Source organism: Salmo salar, chromosome 08, assembly GCF_965601325.2.
Source record: "Salmo salar chromosome 08, fSalSal1, whole genome shotgun sequence".
Taxonomy (NCBI): Eukaryota; Metazoa; Chordata; class Actinopteri; order Salmoniformes; family Salmonidae; genus Salmo; species Salmo salar.
The window spans coordinates 12,320,430-12,344,653 of NC_138298.1; positions in this window are offsets into that span (position 1 = coordinate 12,320,430).

Below are 24,224 nucleotides of genomic sequence, written 5' to 3' on the forward strand. Positions count from 1 at the left end.
CACAATCAATAGGATTGCTATGCAAGTGTTGCACAGCAACAGATGGAGAGAACCTACACCAGTCGAGCAATTCATTTCAACAATAATCCTCATTTTAATTTGACTTTACAAACAAGAGGGCTTAATTGGAGTCTATTTCTTCTGAGCCTAGACCAATATAAAATAATTTAACTTGCTGAGGTAGGCTATGAGGCTTAACAGTCTAATAGAAGTAGGATTTTTTTTGGTTATTAGGCCTACTGCAACTGGTCAAAAATGTTGCATCCTACATAAACCAATAATTTAAAGAAAAAAAGTCTGCACGTTCGAACTTAAACAATGTAACTAATAATGAAAGCACACATTTGTAAATCCCAAACTCTAAAAGTAATTGGAAAGGTAGATACAAATGATGTGTGAGATTGTGGTTAAAATAAAGAATGTAGCCCATCATGCAAATGTTTCCTATTAGCAGGACAATAGACTTTTTATAGCCCAGCTACTGTTGTGAAAATCCCTCAACTTGCAATATATTCTATGCTTATGTACTCTAAAATGTTACATTTTTAACTTTCTTAAATTTCTTCATCAACATCTTTATGCTTTCGTTGATCTTCTTCATTTTTTTTCCGTAGCAATTTTGAGCAAATTGCTCAAGGGCCACAGTTCATTCGTCTGTGAAGATGACGTTATTGAATGTCTCGCCAGCTTTGATCCATGTCTGGACCTGAGGGACTCAAAGTTCTTTGTTTGTCAGATGAATCATTGGGTTGAAACTACAGAACAGTACAAAACAAGCGAACACACATGGTTCATTTTCTGAGTTCAAAAATTATTTTATATATTATTTTATATATATATATATATATATATATATATATATATATAAATAACATTTCTTACCGAGCCTTTCCATAAGTCCACACAAGTTTCTTCAACTGTCTTCTGACTGTGATTAGAGCGATGTTGATGTTGTGCCATGATGCAAGCAGATTACAGATTGCCTTTGCCAATCGCTCATCATCTTCATTCATCAGTGAGTCAAGGGCTTGAATAGTCATTGACTCGCTCACGTGTTGAAAATGGTGAGGAACAAAGATGGAGTCACAATCCATTCCATGTGCACCTGTGAGCTCTGGAACTCCACCTCCGACAGGCAGAGTCAACATACGTGGCGGGTTTGTCAGGTCGTCGGTTCACCCTGACATTTCCATTCCTCTTCTGACAACAGAACTTGACCAACTGCTCACCAGGCACAGAAAGGGCTGCCCGGACCGTTATGCTGTTCTGCTATTCCAAGGATGTGTAACCGAAGAGAGATACCACGAGTGGGCACAGAATACATAGCCTTCCCGCTGTGGATCTCTATTTCAGCCACGTTTCGCGCTGCTCTGAGACAAGCATGGAGAAATGAAAATGTTCAAATATTCCATGATATTCTTAAAGATACGTGTTGACTGAATATAAGCAAGTGATGTCTGCTAAATAATCAAGTTAGGTTTCTGCAGAAATAAATAATTCTAAATAACAAACTGGCTTTATTTACAAATTAGTGAGAATGTCTCACCCATGTTCAAATTTCTTAAAATCAATCCCATATACTATGTTATTACATATAAGGTTTTAAATTCTCTGGTAATGCCAATATAGAAGACTATCAAATGCTTCTCAAAGATGCCCTCTGGTGGTCAAACTAACAATAACTTGCATTAACAGAAAATATTGCTGACAAATAGATAACGTTCCACAGAATTCTGCAGCAGCCCGCAAGGTGTGCCACAGTATGACGCAACTTTTAAAGGAGGAACCACTGTAGCTTGTCTATTATAGTCTAGGAAGAAAAACAACAGCTGAGTGATTGTTTTAACACAGTATGTATGTTTGTAATTTATATGTGTAATTTAAATTAAAACCTCAATTGATCATCGACTATGGGGCCCTCTTGTTATTTTCATCTGGATAACAATGTACTGTAACTATCGGGAATAGATGGAAAATGACATTGTTGCCTTAGTAAAAAAAACTACTTTGCTTTCTCCTCCCTGCATCATTTAGCTAAATTCCTTTTCATGGTTTTTCATATGGGATTTAAGGAAGCGACATACTGAAGTTTACTTGTTATTGCTATGCAGGAACACATGCACACACACTCACGCGCACACACACACACACACACACACACACACACACACACACACACACACACACACACACACACACACACACACACACACACACACACACACAATGCATAGGTAATTGGCCAATACTTTAAATTCCTCTCTGTTCCTAACACTCCAAGGCAGCTGCGGAGGTCAATAATGGATGATGTTTTGGACATGTGGTAGTGCAACACATGAGCCTATTGTTTAACTACCAGACTGTCTGTGTGCATGCGCGTGTGTGGTTTTCCTCACTACAGAAGCACCTGGAGTCAATCGACCCCAGGTTTAAATGGACTAGTACACATTCATTATCTAGGCTAGTATCAAAACAATGTCTGTGCTGATGAGCCATATCCAGAAATGTATCTATCTCTCAAACAGACATTCCTACACAATACATTATAACAATATGATATCAAACTCGGCAAAGTAGAATAGAGTTACAGGGTGTAACACAAGCCCCAGGGCAGACATTGATTAAGAAACCAGCTGGAAAATAAACCTCTCCTGACCGTATACACGGTACAAAGGCAACCATCTTTCAGAGTAATTCGCCCAAAGTGCGTGTTTACAGGAGCTTGAAACAAATGTTTGGTTTTCTGGGTCTTTAAACTCTCCTATTGTTTATAGGTAATGAAAAGTGGGTTATGTACCACATGGGACCCTTTCCACTACGTAGTGCACTACTTTTGACTAGAGCCCTATAAGCCCTATAAGCCTTGGTCAAAAGTAGTGCTGCGTATATAAGGAATGGGGTGTCATTTGGGATACAGACATTTTATTTATTTAACTAGGCAAGTCAGTTGAGAACACATTCTTATTTACAATGACAGCCTATCCCGGCCAAACCCTCTGCTAACCCGGACGATGCTGGGCCAATTGTGCACCGCCCTATGGGACTCCCCATCACAGCCGGTTGTGATACAGCCAGGGATCGAACCAGGGTCTGCAGTGATGCCTCTAGCATGGCAATGCAGTTCCCTAGACCGCTGCGCCACTCGACATACTCTCTTCGATGTGGGAACAGTGGCCTTGTAATGATCTGGACCTAATAGTCATGAATATTGATCTCTGCCTGCAGCCTGTGACTGAATACAAAACACAGAAACAAAATCCGCTGCTTCTTTGCCCCTTGTCTGACCGAAGCCAAAATGGCCACTGGCTGAAAAATGGCAACACATGGGATAATTATTGAATCTTGCATTTAAACTTTGACGATGTTGACCAATCAACATTCAATCACAGGAAAGATCCCGAACAGTGAACAGTGTCTGAATACACTTAAGCCGTCACATTTAATTGGTAGTTACCAAAGTCAATGATCAGTATCATTAAGCCTACTGTAGCATTAGCACAGCTAGCATTAGGTCTTAAACATAGAGGGTGCTGAGAAGACTATTAATGGTGAGTAATAAAAGACTGATAATCTCTGTCTCATGCTCTCTATGTCGCTTTCTCACCTTAGCCTGCCCTCATTAACTCGCAAGACCTAGAAATACAGGGCAACAGAGAGAGAAACATGCTCAATGGAGTATGGAGGGGTGTGTGTGTGTGTGTGTGTGTCTAATATCATTATTGATCTCAGAGAGAGAGGTCCTCGTGGTTAGCCCTGGTGGCCAAGTTTGACTCACATGAAAAGACATGTGGCACTGATCTAGACATGAGAACTAGAAGCAGCTGATTGGCCGTCAGTCATATGCCTGTAATGATGGTGACCTTTGTCACAGTTGTTGTTGTTGTCCACTGGCTTTGAGTCCAAGTTAATTGACCTGGGTCTGCATGTGTCACGTCAACCTTTCGGATCGGCAGACAAATGACACATTTGAGTTTTTTCTTCCTAATTTGGAGGGTAGCTGAACAAATTCTTAGTTGTGTGTTCGGGTTTTGAGCTACATAACCATACCAATATCCCCCAAAACTGGCAGTGTTTTGGATTGACCTAGATATCCTAATAGAATCAGATTCCATGGCATGGTTGTGTCAAATGGGGAAATAGACTCCTCATTAAACAATGACAAATTAATAAAAGATACTGTCACGACGTGGTAAGTGCTCATGTTCAGTATTTATTATAACTTAGAACACTAAATCAAAATAACAAACAACGGAAAACGAACATCACGTTCTGCAGGCTATACTGAGCTGTACAAAAACAAGATCCCACACTGAAGGAGGACAAAAGGGCTGCCTAAGTATGATTCCCAATCAGAGATAATGATAGACAGCTGCCTCTGATTGGAAACCAAAACAAAGAAATACAATGACATAGAATGCCCACCCCATATCACACCCTGACCTAACCAAACAGAGAAAAACGTCTCTCTCAGGTCAGGGCATGACACACGACTTCCGCCAAAGTTGGTGCCTCTCCTTGTTCGGGCGGCGTTCGGCGGTCGACATCACCGGCTTTCTAGCTGCCACCGATCTTTGTCCATTTGTTTTGTCTTGATTGTACACACCTGGTTTCCATTACATTATAATTTATTCTCTATTTAACCTTCTGGTTCCCACATGGTTTTGTGCGTGTTTGTTCTTTGTTAAGTGGTCGCTCTTTTGTGTCGAGCTGGATTGTTTTCTCTGTATGGAATTAGTTTGTGATTTATTCGAGTAAAGTACGTTTTTACTCAGTTCTGTGTCCTGCGCCTGACTCCGTCCTACCCGCTGCACACTGACACTTGACAGATACTCTATGTTGGAACACTTGAGAGAATGAAAAATATTCTGTGAAGGCGGACCAGCCCTCTAGAAAATATATTTGGGATGTTTTTTTGGCAGTGAAAATCATCTCGTTTCGAACTCGCATGGGCAAGGCTTTTAGCATATCCATAGCTGCAACAGACAAGGGCTTTAAATCATCCTGGAGATGAGTTCACCAGGGTAAATAGATGTGTGGCTCAGTTGGTAGGCGACTAAAAACATCAGTGTCATGGGTACGATTTCCTCTGGGGCCACCAATAAGAACATGTATGCACTTGTTGTAACTCGTTTTGGATAAAAAGCATCTGCTAAATGACATATATAATACTGTTTTTTTGTTTGCCTACTATCTCCCATACAAAGCTAAAGGATACAGTGTTTGGAGTGTTGACTGTTGTTTGTTTTGAGCAGTTCTCCCACTTAATTGGCCCATTAGTTAATTAGCTATTTATCCCACCACTGGAGTTCTCAATGTAACTGTGCAATAAATTCTATGAAGACACAATTCCTTCATTTGGCTTTCTGTTGAAATCAGTCTTGATTGTGGAGTAATTTTGAGCATTTTAACTAGACTGCTTATTTCACTCAGAGATGTTTGCTGCCATTTTTTTACATTTACATTTTAGTCATTTAGCAGACGCTCTTATCCAGGGCGACTTACAGTAGTGAATGCATACATTTCATTTTTTTCATTTCATACATTTTTTTTGTTCTTTTTTTTTTCGTACTTGGCCCCCCGTGGGAATCGAACCCACAACCCTGGCGTTGCAAACACCATGCTCTACCAACTGAGCTACAGGGAAGGCTGCCACACAAGCAAAGACTGAATGAAGACATGGCCTCTACATCCATTACAGGTTTGGGGGGGGGGGGGGGGAGAGACATGTTTTATTTGGTGTTTTCCGTGTACAATGTAAAACACCAAATAATGCATGCAGAGCAGAATTAGGACGATTCCCGCTAATTATCAAAATCCAGAAAAGAGCAATTCAACTCTACAGCCACCTAAAAGGAAGTGATTCTCAAATCCTTCCATAACAAAGCCCTCATCTACAGAGAGATGAACCTGGAGAAGAGTCCCCTCAGCCAGCTGGTACTGGGACTCTGTTCAGAAACACAAACAGAACCCACCGAGCCCCAGGACAGCAACACAATTAGACCCAAACAAATCATGACAAAACAAAAAGATAACTACTTGACACATTGGAAAGAATTAACAAAAAAACAGAGAACTGGAATGTTATTTGGCTCTAGACAGAGAATACACAGTAGCAGAATACCTGACCACTGTGACTGACCCAAAATTAAGAATAGCTTTGACTATGTGCAGACTCAGTGAGCATAGCCTTGCTATCGAGAGAGGTCGCCATAGACAGACCTGGCTCTCAAGAGAAGCAAGGCTACGTGCACACTGTCCACAAAAGGAGGTGGAAACTGAGCTGCGCTTCCTTACCTCCTGCCAAATGTATGACCATATTAGAGACAAATATTTCCCTCCGATTACACAGACCCAAAAAGAATTTGAAAACAAATCCAATCTTTACCACAAGAAAAGGGCAACCAGTGGAGCATAAACACCATTGTAAATACAACCTATATTTTTCTGTCTATTTATTTTTCCTTTCATACTTCAACTATTTGCACATTGTTACAACACTGTGCACAGCCAATAATATAACATCTGAAATGTCTATATTATTTGAAAACTTTTGTGAGTGTAATTTTTCACTGATAATTTCTGATATTTTTCCCCTTCTTTTGTTAATTGTCTATTTGACTTGCTTTGGCAATGTAAACATGTTTCCCATGCCAATAAAGCCCTTTGAATTAAATGGAATTGAATTGAGAGAGAGAGAGAGAGAGAGAGAGAGAGGGAGAGAGAGAGAGCGAGAGAGAGAGAGAGAGAAACATGCATGTGAATTAACACTGATAAAGCCAGAGTTCGTAGGCCAATGGTAGATGAGATAAAGGGTCCCGCACTCGGCGGGGACGCTTGATAGCTTGCGACTGGAAGGTGAGTGGAAGTTGGGGGAGTTGTTAATAAGCAGGGGGCAGATTATTAACCCCTGACACCACCACCTCCATCCCCTTCTGGTAAACCACCTCCACCCCCCCATCTCCCCCCCTCCCTCGTTCCACGCCGCCACGCTAGCGTTCTTAATTGCCGCCTTCTGTCATCTTCTGGGAAAGTGATTGACCTGCAACACAGGGGTGTCATGGGTAAAACAATAAAACAACACTGGGCTGCCTCGCCGTCACCTTTGGTATCACAGGCTTGACATGAAGCGTTGCTGTATGCTCCCCGGCGTTACGGCCGTGACAGCAGAATAATACAGCATATTTAACAGGACACAGAGAGTAGTTAATTGTGCCGCCCTGTAGCCCTGTCATGAGTGAAGCTTCAGAAGACTCTGGTTCTGCTGGTGGTTATGTTTGCGCTGCTGTGTTTTTGTACTGTATCGAGAGAGGTGTATTGTCATAAGATAAAACTTAAGGTTACGTGCGTAACCCCGGTTCTCTGATGTCGTTCTCCGCAGTGATATACCGAAACAAGTATTTGAAAGACAACTAGGCGTGTTCATTGATGCATCATCTGGTTTCTGAGGTCAGGGTTAATGGCGGTGATCTTTCCTTGTGCTGTACATGGAAAAGCGAGATACAAAGAAATATATCAAATATACTAAAACAGTGTTTTACTCATGAGATGTAGCATAGAGGTCGGCCTACAATATTTGAGCTCAAGTGAGTTCCGCCTTATTTTGTAAGCACTTTGACCCATTGGAAAAGTGCTATATAAATCGGAAAAATTACTAAAATATAAATTCAATAAATTATTTTAGAGGAACATTATAGCAGACCCATTTTTTCATTTATTTTTTATTTCACCTTTATTTAACCAGGTAAGCTAGTTGAGAACAAGTGTTACACATGGAATAAACAAGCGTACAGTCAATAACACAATAGAGAAAAAAGAGTCTATAAACAGTGTGTGCAAATGGCATGAGGAGGTAAGGCAATAAATAGGTCATAGTAGCAAAGTAATTACAATTTAGCAAATTAACACTGGAGTGATAGATGAGCAGATGGTGATGTGCAAGTAGAAAAACTGGTGTGCAAAAGAGCAGAAAAGTAAATAAAAACAATATGGGGATGAGGTAGGTAGATTGGGTGGGCTATTTACAGATGGGCAATGTACAGCTGCAGCGATCAGTTAGCTGACGTTTAAAGTTAGTGAGGGAAATATAAGTCTCCAGCTTCAGCGATTTTTGCAATTCGTTTTGCAATTCGTTTTTTGCATATGTGTACAACACTAAGTCCTGCATCCCAAATGGCACCCTATTCCCTACATAGGGCACTACTTTGGACCAGAGTCCTATAGCCCTGGTCAAAAATTGTGCACTATACAGGGAATAGGGTGCCATTTGGGACACAACATAGTGTACCAGTATGTGAGTTATTGCGGTACAGGGAGAAGCACTCGTCTTCTGCACCACAGGATCTTAAGACCCAGCCTATTGTGACCACTGTTCTCTCTCAGTCTACATTAGGATGCAAAGAACAGCACATTGAGGATCAAAGTGTATATTCATCTCATACCTCACATGCAGGGATGAGATGAAGACGCAATGCCCTGTATGACAACACTTGTGGATCTTATCTGGTGTTTGCGGTAATGGCCCACATGAGCAGTGGTGCATGGCAATGAGCAGGATATGCTTGTAGGACCGGGAAAGGGAAAAAATATGAATTGAATTGTTTATATGGAGTGAAACTAGAAAAAAAGCTATTTGAAAAAAACAATTACCACTCGAATCTCAAAGCAATCAAGAGACCCTTTTATCATTTTCCAAAGATTCAATTTCTCCGCATGACAGAAAATAAATAAACAAATTATGCATGCAATCATATAAAAAGGCTTTTTGGAAATATTGAATGCATGTGTGTGCATCATTTTGTAATCTTTTTTCCAAACGAGAGGAGGCACCTTGCAGTTGTGAATGAACCAGAAGATCAAATAAGGTGGAGCATTGTACACAAAAGAATCCATTCAACAAATAAAGTCAATAAAGAGACAATTAAGACTTCATTACTAAACTGGTAATGTGGGCAGGTTGATACAAAACACTATTTTAATATGATACAAACCACCATTTCAGTATAGTGTGTGTTGTTGATTCAAACCACAATTTCAGGAATCTATAATCAATTTATTTCCTGTAGTTGATACAAACCACCTTTTAGTATATACTGTATGTATTTATTTCAGGCAGCTGATTCAGACCACCATTTCAGTATAGTGTATGTGAATTAATTTCAGACCACCATTTCAGTACTGCATTATGTATTTTCTTCATTCCTTATTCATCTGTGTTTTCAGGTTTAGGCCTGGACAGTTCAGCAGACCATGATATTTCCTTAACTAAATGTCAGAGAGCCATTCAGGCATGAAATGTCAGACTAATTCAGGCCATGGGGAAGGTGAGTGCTAGCAAAAAAGCCCAGGACCCAGCCATACATTGTTTTCGGTGTCGTGTAATTCATCAAACGGAAAAGGTGGCGAACAAATTGTGAGGTAAAAACAAATGGATGGCGCTCAGAGAGAGAGCTCCAATTGATTTTGCAACAAAAGTGTATTTAAAATCTTTCTCCACCTGAATGAGAAATCGTAGGGCGCTCATTCCCGAGAACAAAATCCATATTATACATCGTGTTGCTATGGGGGTGTGAGAAAATGATTGTCTTGCTGCCACAATGCTGGGGGAAACAATATCCTTTAAATATATGATGACAACTATTTGGACATACATAATTTGTCATTGCACTAGAAAAGCATAAAATTGTCATATGTTACTTTTTCAATCTTTATTTAGGTAATAGTAAGTCTGTCTAATTCATGAAGATCTCTCACAATGCTTTAAAACATTTTTCAGAACAAAGGTTAATCTGTCTTTAAAAGACTGTGGAACAAATGGGAATTACTGTTCATTGTCTTTCTTAATAAAAAACAAATCACATTTAATCGAACACACTTATTAAGAAGTTTCACTTCTGGAGACGGTTGAATAGCAGTGCAGTGGTGCCGAAGTAGGTCTGAATATGCATACACAAATTAATGCCAACATTAATTTGAACTCAACCTGTGTTCAGGCACTGTAAGGCTTGGGCGTAGTTGAGGAGGAATCAGATGCAGGAAACAGCGATAAGGGTGATAGCTTTAACACTCGACACGGTAAAACACAAGCCACCCCAAATAGCGAACTGAGCACACACAAAATCAAAGTGCCCCAAACACAGGGGACAAAATTCAGAGAGCGCAAAACAATGCAATAGCGCCAAATACATCCAGCGCGTAAACAAGCAACACACAGAGAAACAATCCCGCACGAAGAGCAGGCGGGCCAACTAGCTAATATAGCCCCGCTAATCAACCCAACTGAGGACAGGTGCAAACAATAACAGAAAGGGGGGAAAACAAAAGGAATCAGTGGCAGCTAGTAGGCCGGTGACGACGACCACGTTTCTTTCTTATCACCTGTATCACCAATATCACCTGTGTTTCTATTGACCAGAAGCTTGATGTGATGTCACAGTCAAGAAAGGCGATGACAGAAAGATGGAAAGAAATGCTATTACGGCACCACCGGAAACGCAGGCAAATTGATAAGAAAGAAACTAATCCGTTTCTTATGATTCCCCTGCGTTACCATGTCCAGTGGAACCGTGGCCTCCCTGACCAGCCCTGACCCTAATGGCCGGCTATCTAGGGAGTGCACGGGGAAGGGGGAATCTATCGGCACTCGCGGAATGCCCAGCTTAATGGTGAGTCAGCGATCCATAAAGTTCCCAGCTGCGCCTGAATCGACTAGTGCCCTATGCTGGGAAGAGGGAGAAAAATCAGAAAACAAAATTAATAAGAACATGTGACCAACAGGGGGTTCTGGGTGAGTACGGTGCTGACTCACCTGGGGTGACCGAGAAGTGTTCTGCCTGCCCTCTCAACTCCCAGACTGACTCCTCCAGCACCGGTCGGCCGTGTGTCCTCTCCGACCACAGCTGGTGCAGGAGGAGCCAACTCCTCCGGTACCCCTCAGCACGGCCCCCCCTAACTCCATAGGAGTAGGGGCGGGGGTGCATGGAGGTGGAACGGACAGGTCCAATCCGAACCCCCCCGGGCAGCCAGCAGATTGTCCAATCGGATAGACATGTCGATGAGCTCATCGAGAGACAGCGCTTTGTCCCGACAAGCTAGCTCCCTGCGGACGTCCGCCCGGAGACTACACCTATAATGGTCTATCAGGGCCCTGTCGTTCCACCCCGCCCCAGCAGCCAAGGTCCTGAACTCCAGCCGGAGGTAGAAAAAGGGGACCACTCCTCTCCCAACGGTCCATCCTCTCCATCATCTGGTCTATCGCGGATCCAATTCGGTGGAGGACTGACATATGATGGAGCACGCTACATACTTATTTTTTAACATCTCTTCGTTTGAACAGAACTGACTGTTGTCAAATTGGTAGAAAACCATAAAACATTATTTGTATTTTTTAACATGACATAGTGGGCCATCGAGGGAAGGGGGTTGGCAGCTGCTCCTGCTGACTCCATAGGTGGTGCGGGATTCTGTAAGGCTTGGGCGTAGTTGAGGAGGAATCAGACGCAGGAAACAGCGATAAGGGTGATAGCTTTAATGCTCGACACGGTAAAACACCAGCCACCCCAAATAGCGAACTGAGCGCACACAAAATCAAAGTGCCCCAAACACAGGGGACAAAACTCAGAGAGCGCAAAACAATGCACTAGCGCCAAATACATCCAGCGCGTAAACAAGCAACACACAGAGAAACAATCCTGCACGAAGAGCAGGCGGGCCAACTAGCTAATATAGCCCCGCTAATCAACCCAACTGAGGACAGGTGCAAACAATAACAGAAAGGGGGGAAACAAAAGGAATCAGTGGCAGCTAGTAGGCCGGTGACGACGACCGCCGAGCGCCACCCGAGCAGGAGGGGGCGCCACCTTCAGTGGGAGTCGGGACAGGCACAGATTTTCAGAAAACTACTTGGAAATATTTAGCAAATAAAAGTAATATGTATGAAATAATTAGGCATTTTATCTATAACAACATTCTGAATCCACTCTTGGCGATGAGCTACTGACACAAAGTTAATCATTTGAAATTGTTTTGTTAAAATTGGTCAAATCTATCCTTAAACATGATTACCACGTTTCTTTCTTATCACCTGTATCACCAATATCACCTGTGTTTCTATTGACCAGAAGCTTGATGTGATCACAGTCAAGAAAGGCGATGACAGAAAGATGGAAAGAAATGATGAACTAGGTGTAGAAAAGAAGATGTGTTACAATGGCAACTGTTGAAAAATGACAGTTTTATAGCATCAAATAAAAAAAGTTTATTCTTAACCTGTTATGGATAGGGGGCAGTATTTTCACGGCCGGATAAAAAAATGTACCCGATTTAATCTGATTATTACTCCTGCCCAGAAACTAGAATATGCATATAATTATTAGCTTTGGATAGAAAACACTCCAAAGTTTCTAAAACTGTTTGAATGGTGTCTGTGAGTATAACAGAACTCATTTGGCAGGCCAAAATCTGAGAAGATTCCTTACAGGAAGTGCGCTCTCTGACCATTTCTTGGCCTTCTACACTCTCTTTATTGAAAACTGAAGATCTCTGCTGTAACGTGACACTTCCTACGGCTCCCATAGGCTCTCAGAAGGCGGAAAAACGCTGAATGATGTCTTTGCAGGCCCTGGCTGAAAAACAGTAGCGCATTTGGATAGTGGTCGATCAGAGAACAGAGACTGGAGGTGCGTGCACGAGGCGACACCATGTTTTTATTCTTTCGTCTTTGAACGAAAACAACGACTCCCGGTCGGAATATTATCGCTTTTTTGCGAGAAAAATCGCATAAAAATTGATTTTAAACACCGGTTGACATGCTTCGAAGTACGCTAATGGAATATGTAGAATTTTTTTGTCACGAAACGCGTCGGGCGCGTAACCCTTCGTCACCCTTCGGATAGTGTCTTGAACGCACAAACAAAACACCGCTATTTGGATATAACTATGGATTATTTGGAACCAAACCAACATTTGTTATTGAAGTAGAAGTCCCGGGAGTGCATTCTGACGAAGAACAGCAAAGGTAATCCAATTTTTCTTATAGTAAATCTGAGTTTGGTGAGGGTCAAACTTGTTGGGTGTCAAAATAGCTAGCCTGTGATGGCGAGCTATCTACTCAGAATATTGCAAAATGTGCTTTCACCGAAAAGCTATTTTAAAATCGGACACCTCGATTGCATAAAGGAGTTCTGTATCTATAATTCTTAAAATAATTGTTATGTTTTTTGTGAACGTTTATCTTGAGTAATTTAGTAAATTCACCGGAAGTGTTCGGTGGGAATGCTAGTTCTGAAAGTCACATGCTAATGTAAAAAGCTGGTTTTTGATATAAATATGAACTTGATTGAACAAAACATGCATGTATTGTATAACATAATGTCCTAGGCGTGTCATCTGATGAAGATCATCAAAGGTTAGTGCTGCATTTAGCTGTGGTTTTGTTTTTTGTGACATTATATGCTAGCTTGAAAAATGGGTGTCTGATTATTTCTGTCTGGGTACTCTGCTGACATAATCTAATGTTTTGCTTTCGCTGTAAAGCCTTTTTGAAATCGGACAGTGTGTTTAGATAAAGGAGAGTCTTGTCTTTAAAATGGTGTAAAATAGTCATATGTTTGAAAAATTGAAGTTTTTTGATTTTTGAGGAATTTGTAATTCGCGCCACGCCTATCATTGGATATTGGAGCAGGTGTTCCACTAGCGGAACGTCTAGATGTAAGTTAACATTAAGCGTTTTACTATTCATAATATTACAATTTGATTATGATGACATGTAGTTATGATGTGATTAAATCTAAGAAGTAAAATGAATACTGAAAGTGAAATACATGAGATTTAAAAGACGGGAAGACAAACGTGACTCAATGGATGGCAGGAGAAAGTGTATGCGCATGTGCGTATGTGCTTGCATGTGTGCAGCAGTAATCACTCTGATCTGGTGTAGGAAGAGTGATATTTATTCAAGTCTTCTATTCCTCAATGATGAATAGTTTTCTGATGTCAAATCAAATCAAATTTTATTTGCCACATGCGCCGAATACAAGAGTAGACCTTACCGTGAAATGCTTACTTACAAGCCCTTAACCAAATAAACTAAAGTAAAAAAATTTATAAAAAAATTATAAAAAGTAACACAATAACATAACAATAACGAGGCTTATATACAGGGGGTACCGGTACCGAGTCAGTGTGCGGGGGTACTGGTTAGTTGAGGTAATTTGTACATGTAGGTAGGGGTGAAGTGACAATGCATAGATAATAAACAGCGAGTAGCAGAAGTGTACAAAACAAATGGGAGGGGGGGTCAATGTAATAGTCCGGTGGCCATTTGATTAATTGTTCTGCAGTCTTATGGCTTGGGGGTAGAAGCTGTTAAGGAGTCTTTTGGTCCTAGACTTGGAGCTCCGGTACTGCTTGACATGCAGCAGCAGAGAAAACAGTCTATGACTTGGGTGACCGGAGTCTCTGACAATTTTATGGGCTTTCCTCTGAAACCGCCTATTATATAGGTCCTGGATGGCAGGAAGCTTGGCCCCAGTGATGTACTGGGCAGTACGCGCTGCCTTCTGTAGCGCCTTACGGTCAGATGCCGAGCAGTTGTCATACCAGGCGGTGATGCAACCAGTCAGGATGCACTCGATGATGCAGCTGAATAACTTCTTGAGGATCTGAGGACCCATGCCACATCTTCTCAAGGTGTTGTGGTGACCTCTTCACGGCTGTCGGTTCGACTGATAGTTTGTTGGTGATGTGGACACCAAGGAACTTGAAACTCTCGACCCGCTCCACTACAGCCCGGTTGATGTTAATGGGGGCCTATTTGGCCCGCCTTTTCATGTAGTCCAAGATCAGCTTCTTTGTCTTGCTCTCATTGAGGGAGAGGTTTTTGTCCTGGCACCACACTGCCAGTTCTCTGACCTCCTCCCTATAGGCTGTCTCATCATTGTCGGTGATCAGTCCTACCACTGTTGTGTCGTCAGCAAACTAAATTATGTTGTTGGAGTTGTGTTTGGCCATGCAGTCGTGGGTGAAAAGGGAGTACAGGAGGGGACTAAGTACACACCCCTGAGGGGCCCCAGTGTTGAGGATCAGCATGGCAGATGTGTTGTTGCCTACCCTTACCACCTGGCGGCGGCCCGTCAGGAAGTCGAGGATCCAGTTGCAGAGGGAGGTGTTTAGTCCCACGGTCCTTAGCTTAGTGATGAGCTTCGTGGGCACTATGGTGTTGAACGCTGACTTGTAGTCAATGAAAAGCATTCCTTTTGTCCAGGTGGGAAAGGGCAGTGTGGATTGCGTTTGAGATTGCATCATCTGTGGATCTGTTGGGGCGGTATGCAAATTGGTGTGGGTCTAGGGTATCCGGGAGGATGCTGTTGATGTGAGCCATGACCAGCCTGGCTACCGATGTGAGTGCTACGGGGCGGTAATCATTTAGGCAGGTTACCTTTGCTTCCTTGGGCACAGGGACTATGGTGGTCTGCTTGAAACATGTAGGTATTACAGACCCAGTCAGGGAGAGGTTTAAAATGTCAGTGAAGACACTTTCCAGTTGGTCCGCGCATGCTTTGAGTACACGTCCTGGTAATCCATCTGGCCCCGCGGCCTTTGTGAATGTTGACCTGTTTAAAGGTCTTGCTCACATCAGCAACTGAGAGAGTTATCACACAGTCAACCAGAATAGCTGGTGCTCTCGTGCATGCTTCACGACGTCGTCCCCACAGTGACCGTATGTATATATCCCAACCAGAAGCCATGGATTACCGGCAACATCCGCATCGAGCTAAAGGCTAGAGCTTCCGCTTTCAATGCTGCTCGATCATCCAATTTTTCCAACCTAATTGAGGAAAATAAGAACAATCCGAAATTTCTTTTTGATACTGTTGCAAAGCTAACTAAAAAGCTGCATTCCACAAGAGAGGATGGCTTTCACTTCAGCAGTAATAAATTCATGAACTTCTTTGAGGAAAAGATCATGATTATTAGAAAGCATATTACGGACTCCTCTTTAAATCTGCGTATTCCTCCAAAGCTCAGTTGTCCTGAGTATGCACAACTCTGTCAGGACCTAGGATCAAGGGAGACACTCAAGTGTTTTAGTACTATATCGCTTGACACATTGATGAAAATAATCATGGCCTCTAAACCTTCAAGCTGCATACTGGACCCTATTCCAACTAAACTACTGAAAGAGCTGCTTCCTGTGCTTGGCACTCGTATGTTGAACATAATAAATGGCTCTCTATCCACCGGATGTGTACCAAACTCACTGAAAGTGGCAGTAATAAAGCTTCTCTTGAAAAAGCCAAACCTTGACCCAGAAAATATAAAAAACTATCGGCCTATATCGAATCTCCTATTCCTCTCAAAAATGTTTGAAAAAGCTGTTGCGCAGCAACTCACTGCCTTCCTGAAGACAAACAATGTATATGAAATGCTTCAGTCTGGTTTTAGACCCCATCATAGCACTGAGACTGCACTTGTGAAGGTGGTAAATGAGCTTTTAATGGCGTCAGACCGAGGCTCTGCATCTGTCCTCGTGCTCCTGATACCATCGATCACCACATTCTTTTGGAGAGTTTGGAAACCCAAATTGGTCTACACGGACAAGTTCTGGCCTGGTTTAGATCTTATCTGTCGGAAAGATATCAGTTTGTGTCACGGCTGTCTAGGACCAGTGGAGATTTACATTACATTTAAGTAATTTAGCAGACGCTCTTATCCAGAGCGACTTACAAATTGGTGCATTCACCTTATGATATCCAGTGGAACAACCACTTTACAATAGTGCATCTAAATCTTTTAAGGGGGGGGGGGGGGTTAGAAGGATTACTTTATCCTATCCTAGGTATTCCTTACAGAGGTGGGGTTTCGGGTGTCTCCGGAAGGTGGTGATTGACTCCGCTGTCCTGGCGTCGTGAGGGAGCTTGTTCCACCATTGGGGTGTCAGAGCAGCGAACAGTTTTGACTGGGCTGAGCGGGAACTGTGCTTCCTCAGAGGTAGGGGGGCCAGCAGGCCAGAGGTGGATGAACGCAGTGCCCTTGTTTGGGTGTAGGGCCTGATCAGAGCCTGAAGGTATGGAGGTGCCGTTCCCTTCACAGCTCCGTAGGCAATCACCATGGTCTTGTAGCGGATGCGAGCTTCAACTGGAAGCCAGTGGAGAGAGCGGAGGAGCGGGGTGACGTGAGAGAACTTGGGAAGGTTGAACACCAGACGGGCTGCGGCGTTCTGGATGAGTTGTAGGGGTTTACTGGCACAGGCAGGGAGCCCAGCCAACAGCGAGTTGCAGTAATCCAGACGGGAGATGACAAGTGCCTGGATTAGGACCTGCGCCGCTTCCTGTGTGAGGCAGGGTCGTACTCTGCGAATGTTGTAGAGCATGAACCTACAGGATCGGTTCACCGCCTTGATGTTAGTGGAGAACGACAGGGTGTTGTCCAGGATCACGCCAAGGTTCTTAGCACTCTGGGAGGAGGACACAAGGGAGTTGTCAACCGTGATGGCGAGATCATGGAACGGGCAGTCCTTCCCCGGGAGGAAGAGCAGCTCCGTCTTGCCGAGGTTCAGCTTGAGGTGGTGATCCGTCATCCACACTGATATGTCTGACAGATATGCAGAGATGCGATTCGCCGCCTGGTTATCAGAAGGGGGAAAGGAGAAGATTAATTGTGTGTCGTCTGCATAGCAATGATAGGAGAGACCATGTGAGGATATGACAGAGCCAAGTGACTTGGTGTATAGCGAGAATAGGAGAGGGCCTAGAACAGAGCCCTGGGTGACACCAGTGGTGAGAGCGCATGGTGCGGAGACAGATTCTCACCACGCCACCTGGAGATGTGGAATCAGGAGCAGGAGACAGAGGGCCGGAGCAACAGTGTTTTAATAATAATTGCAAACGCAATAGCCGTGGGGCACAGGGCGCGTGGCGAAGTCCGCCAGTGGAAACACACGTTCCCAAAATAAACGCACTGGAAAAAAGCGCAGCCCGGCAATACAATAGACAATAACAGCGAAAAAAACAGCTTACACTCGCAACTGTCCTGAGTGGACAATAAACAATCCCGCACGAGAACCCCAACTGAAAATACACACTAAATAACCCCCCACTAATGACAGACACAAAACAGGTGCGGGATAGACAGACAAAACCAAAAGACACAGAAACAACGATCGGTGGCAGCTAATAGGCCGGCGACGACGACCGCCGAGCGCCGCCCGACCGAGGAGGGGCGCCACCTTCGTTAGATACTGTGACAGTTTGTCTCTGTGAATGGTTTGTCCTCTGTGAATGGTTTGTCCAAATCAACTGTAAATGTCGGTGTTCCTCAAGGTTCCGTTTTAGGACCACTATTATTTTCACTATATATTTTACCTCTTGGGGAAGTCAATCGAAAACATAATGTTAACTTTCACAGCTATGCGGATGACACACAGCTGTACATTTCAATGAAACATGGTGAAGCCCCAAAATTGCCCTCGCTGGAACCCTGTGTTTCAGACATAAGGAAGTGGATGGCTGCAAACTTTCTACTTTTAAACTCGGACAAAACAGAGATGCTTGTTCTAGGTCCCAAGAAACAAAGAGATCTTCTGTTGAATCTGAAAATTAATCTTGATGGTTGTACAGTCGTCTCAAATAAAACTGAAGGACCTCGGCGTTACTCTGGACCCTGATCTCTCTTTTGACGAACATATCAAGATTGTTTCAAGGACATCTTTTTTCCGTCTGCGTAACATTGCAAAGATCAGAAATTTTCTGTCTAAAATGTATGCAGAAAAATTAATCCATGCTTTTGTTACTTCTAGGTTAGACTACTGCCATGCTCTACTTTGCGGCTACCCGGATAAAGCACTAAATAAACTTCAGTTAGTGCTAAATACGGCTGCTAGAATCCTGACTAGAACCCAAAAATTTGATCATATTACTCCAGTGCTAGCCTCCCTACACTGGCTTCCTGTTAAGGCAAGGGCTGATTTCAAGGTTTTACTGCTAACCTACAAAGCATTACATGGTCTTGCTCCTACCTATCTTTCCGATATGGTCCTGCCGTACATACCTACACTACGGTCACAAGACGCAGGCCTCCTAATTGTCCCTAGAATTTCTAAGCAAACAGCTGGAGGCAGGGCTTTCTCCTATAGAGCTCAATTTTTATGGAATGGTCTGCCTACCCATGTGAGAGACACAGACTCGGTCTCAACCTTTAAGTCTTCATTGAAGACTCATCTCTTCAGTAGGTCCTATGATTGAGTGTAGTCTGGCCCAGGAGTGTGAAGGTGAACGGAAAGGCACTAGAGCAACGAACCACCCTTGCTGTCTCTGCCTAGCCGGTTCCCCTCTCTCCACTGGGATTCTCTGCCTCTAAACCTATTACAGGGGCCGAGTCACTGGCTTACTGGTGCTCTTCCATGCCGTCCCTAGGAGGGGTGTGTCACTTGAGTGGGTTGAGTCACTGACGTGGTCTTCCTGTCTGGGTTGGTGCCCCCCCTTGGGTTGTGCCGTGGCGGAGATCTTTGTGAGCTATACTCGGCCTTGTCTCAGGATGGTAAGTTGGTAGTTGAAGGTATCCCTCTAGTGGTGTGGGGGCTGTGCTTTGGCAAAGTGGGTGGGGTTATATCCTGCCTGTTTGGCCCTGTCTGGGGGTATCATCGGATGGGGCCACAGTGTCTCCTGACCCCTCCTGTCTCAGCCTCCAGTATTTATTGTAACGGCCGTCGTCAAAATGAGGCCAAGGTGCAGCGGAGGATGTGTTCATCTTGAAAGATTTTCATGGACTGAATGAACACTTACAAAATAAACCAAAAAACGACCAGCAACAGTTCTGTCAGGTTACAAAACTAAACAGAAAACATTCACCCACAAAACCCAAAGGAAAAACAGGCTGCCTAAGTATGACTCCCAATCAGCAACAACGATGTACAGCTGTTCCTGATTGGGAGCCATACCCGGCCAAAACAAAGCAATCCCAAACATAGAAAAACAGACATAGAATGCCCACCCAAATCACACCCTGACCAAACCTAAATAGAGACATAAAAAGGATCTCTCTCTTTATGCTGCAGTAGTTTATGTGTCGGGGGGCTAGGGTCAGTCTGTTATATCTGGAGTATTTCTCCAGTGTCCTGTGTGAATTTAAGTATGCTCTCTCTAATTCTCTCTCTCAGGAGCCCTGTATAGCACTTTGTGACATCTCCTGACAAGTGTTGCATGTCAAGAAGCTGATTTAATAGCATGCTCATAACACAGGTGTACCTTAGCTGGGGATAATAAAAGGCAATGCTACAGATGTCTCAAGTTTTGAGGGAGCATGCAATTGGCATGGTGACTGCAGATATGTCTACCAGAGCTGTTGCCAGAGAATTGAACGTTCATTTCTCTACCATAATCCGCCTCCAATATCGTTTTGGAGATTTTAGAAGTATGTCCAACCGGCCTCACAACCGCAGGCCACGTGTATGGCGTCGTGTGGGCGAGCGGTTTGCCAATGTCAACGTTGTGAACAGAGTGCCCCCTTGGTGGCGGTGGGGTTGTGGTATGGGCAGGCATAAGCGATGGACAACGAACACAACTGCATTTTATCGATGGCAATTAGAATGCACGGAGATTCCGTGATGAGATCCTGAGGCCCATTGTGAGGCATATTTTATATATATATATTTTTAAAGGTATCTGTGACCAACAGATGCGTATCTGTATTCCCAGTCATGTGAAATCCATAGATTAGGGCCTAATGAATTGCTTTCAATTGACTGATTTCCTCATATGAACTGTAATGGTAAAAATCTTTGAAATTGTTGCATGTTGCGTTTTATATTTTTGTTCAGCATAGTATTTGAACTCTGGTCTAATTCTATTATTCGTCACTGAGTATTCTGTAGACTTCATCCAGAATGAATAGCAAGTAACGACTGATGGCTTAGCTAACAGACGGTGTGTAAGAATGATCCGAGTTTGATTAACTCTGCAAATATTCCATTAGGGACAGAGCAGTTCGTAATGGTGTGTACTTTCGTAATCATCGTCACAATATTCAATATTGAAGCTTTTCTTTGGCTATAGCCTTGAATATCAGACAAGCGCGCACACACACACACACACACACACACACACACACACACACACACACACACACACACACACACACACACACACACACACACACACACACACACACACACACACACTCACGACTGCCAGAGGGATGGATGAAATTAGTCTGTTTCCATTAATTCTGTCACTATTAAATTGAAATTAACTTTGTTAAAAGGATTTGAGTAAATCGGGTCGTGATTCTGTGCTTACCCTGATATACGACGGTGAGGGGATTGAACCGTTGAGTTCTTCTGTCGCCCCAAGGCTTTTACTGGGCACTTTAAAGTTCACACAGTGCATGTCTACGCAAAATCAACGTTTCCATCCCAATAACCTTGCCAGCAGACTTCTGTGGATTAGAGACTGGTGTCTGGTGGAACAAGGGACACTCATCGTACCCACATGAAAACAGTAATACTATTATACTAATAATATTGAAACTGTGGCTGTGTCCCAAAAGACATCCTATTCCCTACATAGTGCATTACTTTTGACCTGGGCCCACGGTAAAAATAAGTGTTCTACATAGAGAATAGAGTGCCATTTGGGACATGTATAATCCTCCTAATTAGACTGAGTGGATAGACTGACATCGAACATGAGAATCAAATCTCCGTCACACTTTGCATTACAGTGCCCTTGTTACTGTTACATGAATATTCACAATTTAATAAGAGCACTGTAGTTCAAAGTCTTACCCAAATATCAAACCGTTAAAATGTCTCAACAAAGGTCAAAAGTACAAAATGAAAACTGGAAAATTTGCAAAAATGAGAATCAACTTACAAAATTTGCTTGCGCACACACACACACACACACACACACACACACCACTGAGCCAAATTCACAATCTTCACTTGCCAACACTACAGAATGTCTGTGTATAATTTGAAAGCTAAACCATTTACAATTACATTAAACAATTGTATTTATCGGAGAAAACTCTAATAAGAAAAAAGATCCCTCCATCCTTGAAACAAAAATGGTGAGAAAATAACCTGCCACCCACAATACAAGGCACATCTCTTCTCTGCAATTTTGCGTTCAAGGTTTTTTTTATCTTTAATTCTACTCATGGCACATTAAAGGGACTCAGATAACTGAAAGCACTGCTCTTTGTTATTGCATGTAGTGGATGTCTTGTAGTGGAGGCTTGGGCGCCATTCAGCTCTTAAAATAATGGTCAACAATGCTAGATGCGTCTGATTTCCCACAGGGGAATGCAAAGGCTATCATATCGGGCCACCATTTCCTTTCCAGTCTGTGTTTTGGTTCAATTTGATTAAGTACAAAGAGGTGGATTTAACTAAGCTATGGATTTGTTATTTTCCTTTAGGAAGTCTAGACCTAACAAACTGTCCTACTTCTGATACAAATGCCACCCAATACAGAGCGGTATTACGAGGACACGCACAGCCGGCTGAATACACTTTTCCATATTTGCTGACTTTATTGGGGAAGACAAGAAACCCTTATTGAAGACAAGCAATTCATACTTGTGGCAGAGACCGAGAGCGATAGAGAGAAACAGAAGAGGGAGATCCAGAGAGAGAGAGGGGTACAGGGAGAAAGAGAGGGAGGGAGACAAAGATTGAGGCCACAGCAGCTGCTGTGAGACTGCTTATTAGGACTGACCCTCTAAATCTAATACGGATGAGTCCACGCAGCTCGTTACATTGTCGTTTTAATAAACCTGTCAATTCCCGGGATTGTATGGGTGACCCCTATTTATGCATGCCTGTTTAAATGGCATCCCGGGAGACTTGCTTATTTTTTACTGCGTGCGGTAACGAACGGGTCAGAGCGCTTAATCAATCGAATGTATCTTAACCCACCATCTACCCTTAATTAATGAATGGTGTAAACAAATTACAGTGTGAAATCTGGGATTGTTGAAATGCACTGGGGAGAGTAACTTGGTAACCAGAAGTCCATTTTCAACAGGGGCTTATTTAGGGGGAGAAAAAACTGGCAGGTACATAGAGGTATTGCATTATTCTTGACACAAAAACAATTCTTTGTGTATTTAACCGTCTTTTCCTAAGCGTAAAGGCACTGTTATCTAACAGGGCTTACAAAACATTTAGAAAAATTAAATGGCCAAACAATATTGAAAATTGTATGACACAAATCAAGGAGGAGGCTATTGATTGTACATTTTAAAGTGTTGTTGAAATAATACAATGTACAAAACATTAACACCTTCCTAAGATTGAGTTCCACAGGGATGCTGGCCCATGTTGACTCCAATGCTTCCCACAGTTGTTTCAAGTTGCCTGGGTGTCCTTTGGGTGGGGATCCTGCTTTGTTATTGTTTCTACTGCTGATTTCCGCTTTAACCCGTCTCCCGTCTCTTTAACCCGTCTCCAGTCTCTTTAACCCGTCTCCCGTCTCTTTAACCCGTCTCCCGTCTCTTTAACCCGTCTCCAGTCTCTTTAACCCGTCTCCCGTCTCTTTAACCCGTCTCCCGTCTCTTTAACCCGTCTCCCGTCTCTTTAACCCGTCTCCCGTCTCTTTAACCCGTCTCCCGTCTCTTTAACCCGTCTCCCGTCTCTTTAACCCGTCTCCCGTCTCTTTAACCCGTCTCCAGTCTCTTTAACCCGTCTCCCGTCTCTTTAACCCGTCTCCCGTCTCTTTAACCCGTCTCCCGTCTCTTTAACCCGTCTCCCGTCTCTTTAACCCGTCTCCCGTCTCTTTAACCCGTCTCCCGTCTCTTTAACCCGTCTCCCGTCTCTTTAACCCGTCTCCCGTCTCTTTAACCCGTCTCCAGTCTCTTTAACCCGTCTCCCGTCTCTTTAACCCGTCTCCCGTCTCTTTAACCCGTCTCCCGTCTCTTTAACCCGTCTCCCGTCTCTTTAACCCGTCTCCCGTCTCTTTAACCCGTCTCCCGTCTCTTTAACCCGTCTCCCGTCTCTTTAACCCGTCTCCCGTCTCTTTAACCCGTCTCCCGTCTCTTTAACCCGTCTCCCGTCTCTTTAACCTGTCTCCCGTCTTCATCTACACTGATTTGAAATGACATCAATAAGGGATCATAGCTTTCACCTGGATTCACCTGGTCAGTCTAAGTCATGGAAACGGCAGGTGTTCATAATGTTTTTTACACCCAGTGTAGGAGCGTCTAGGTTTGAAACTGTGATGATGAGG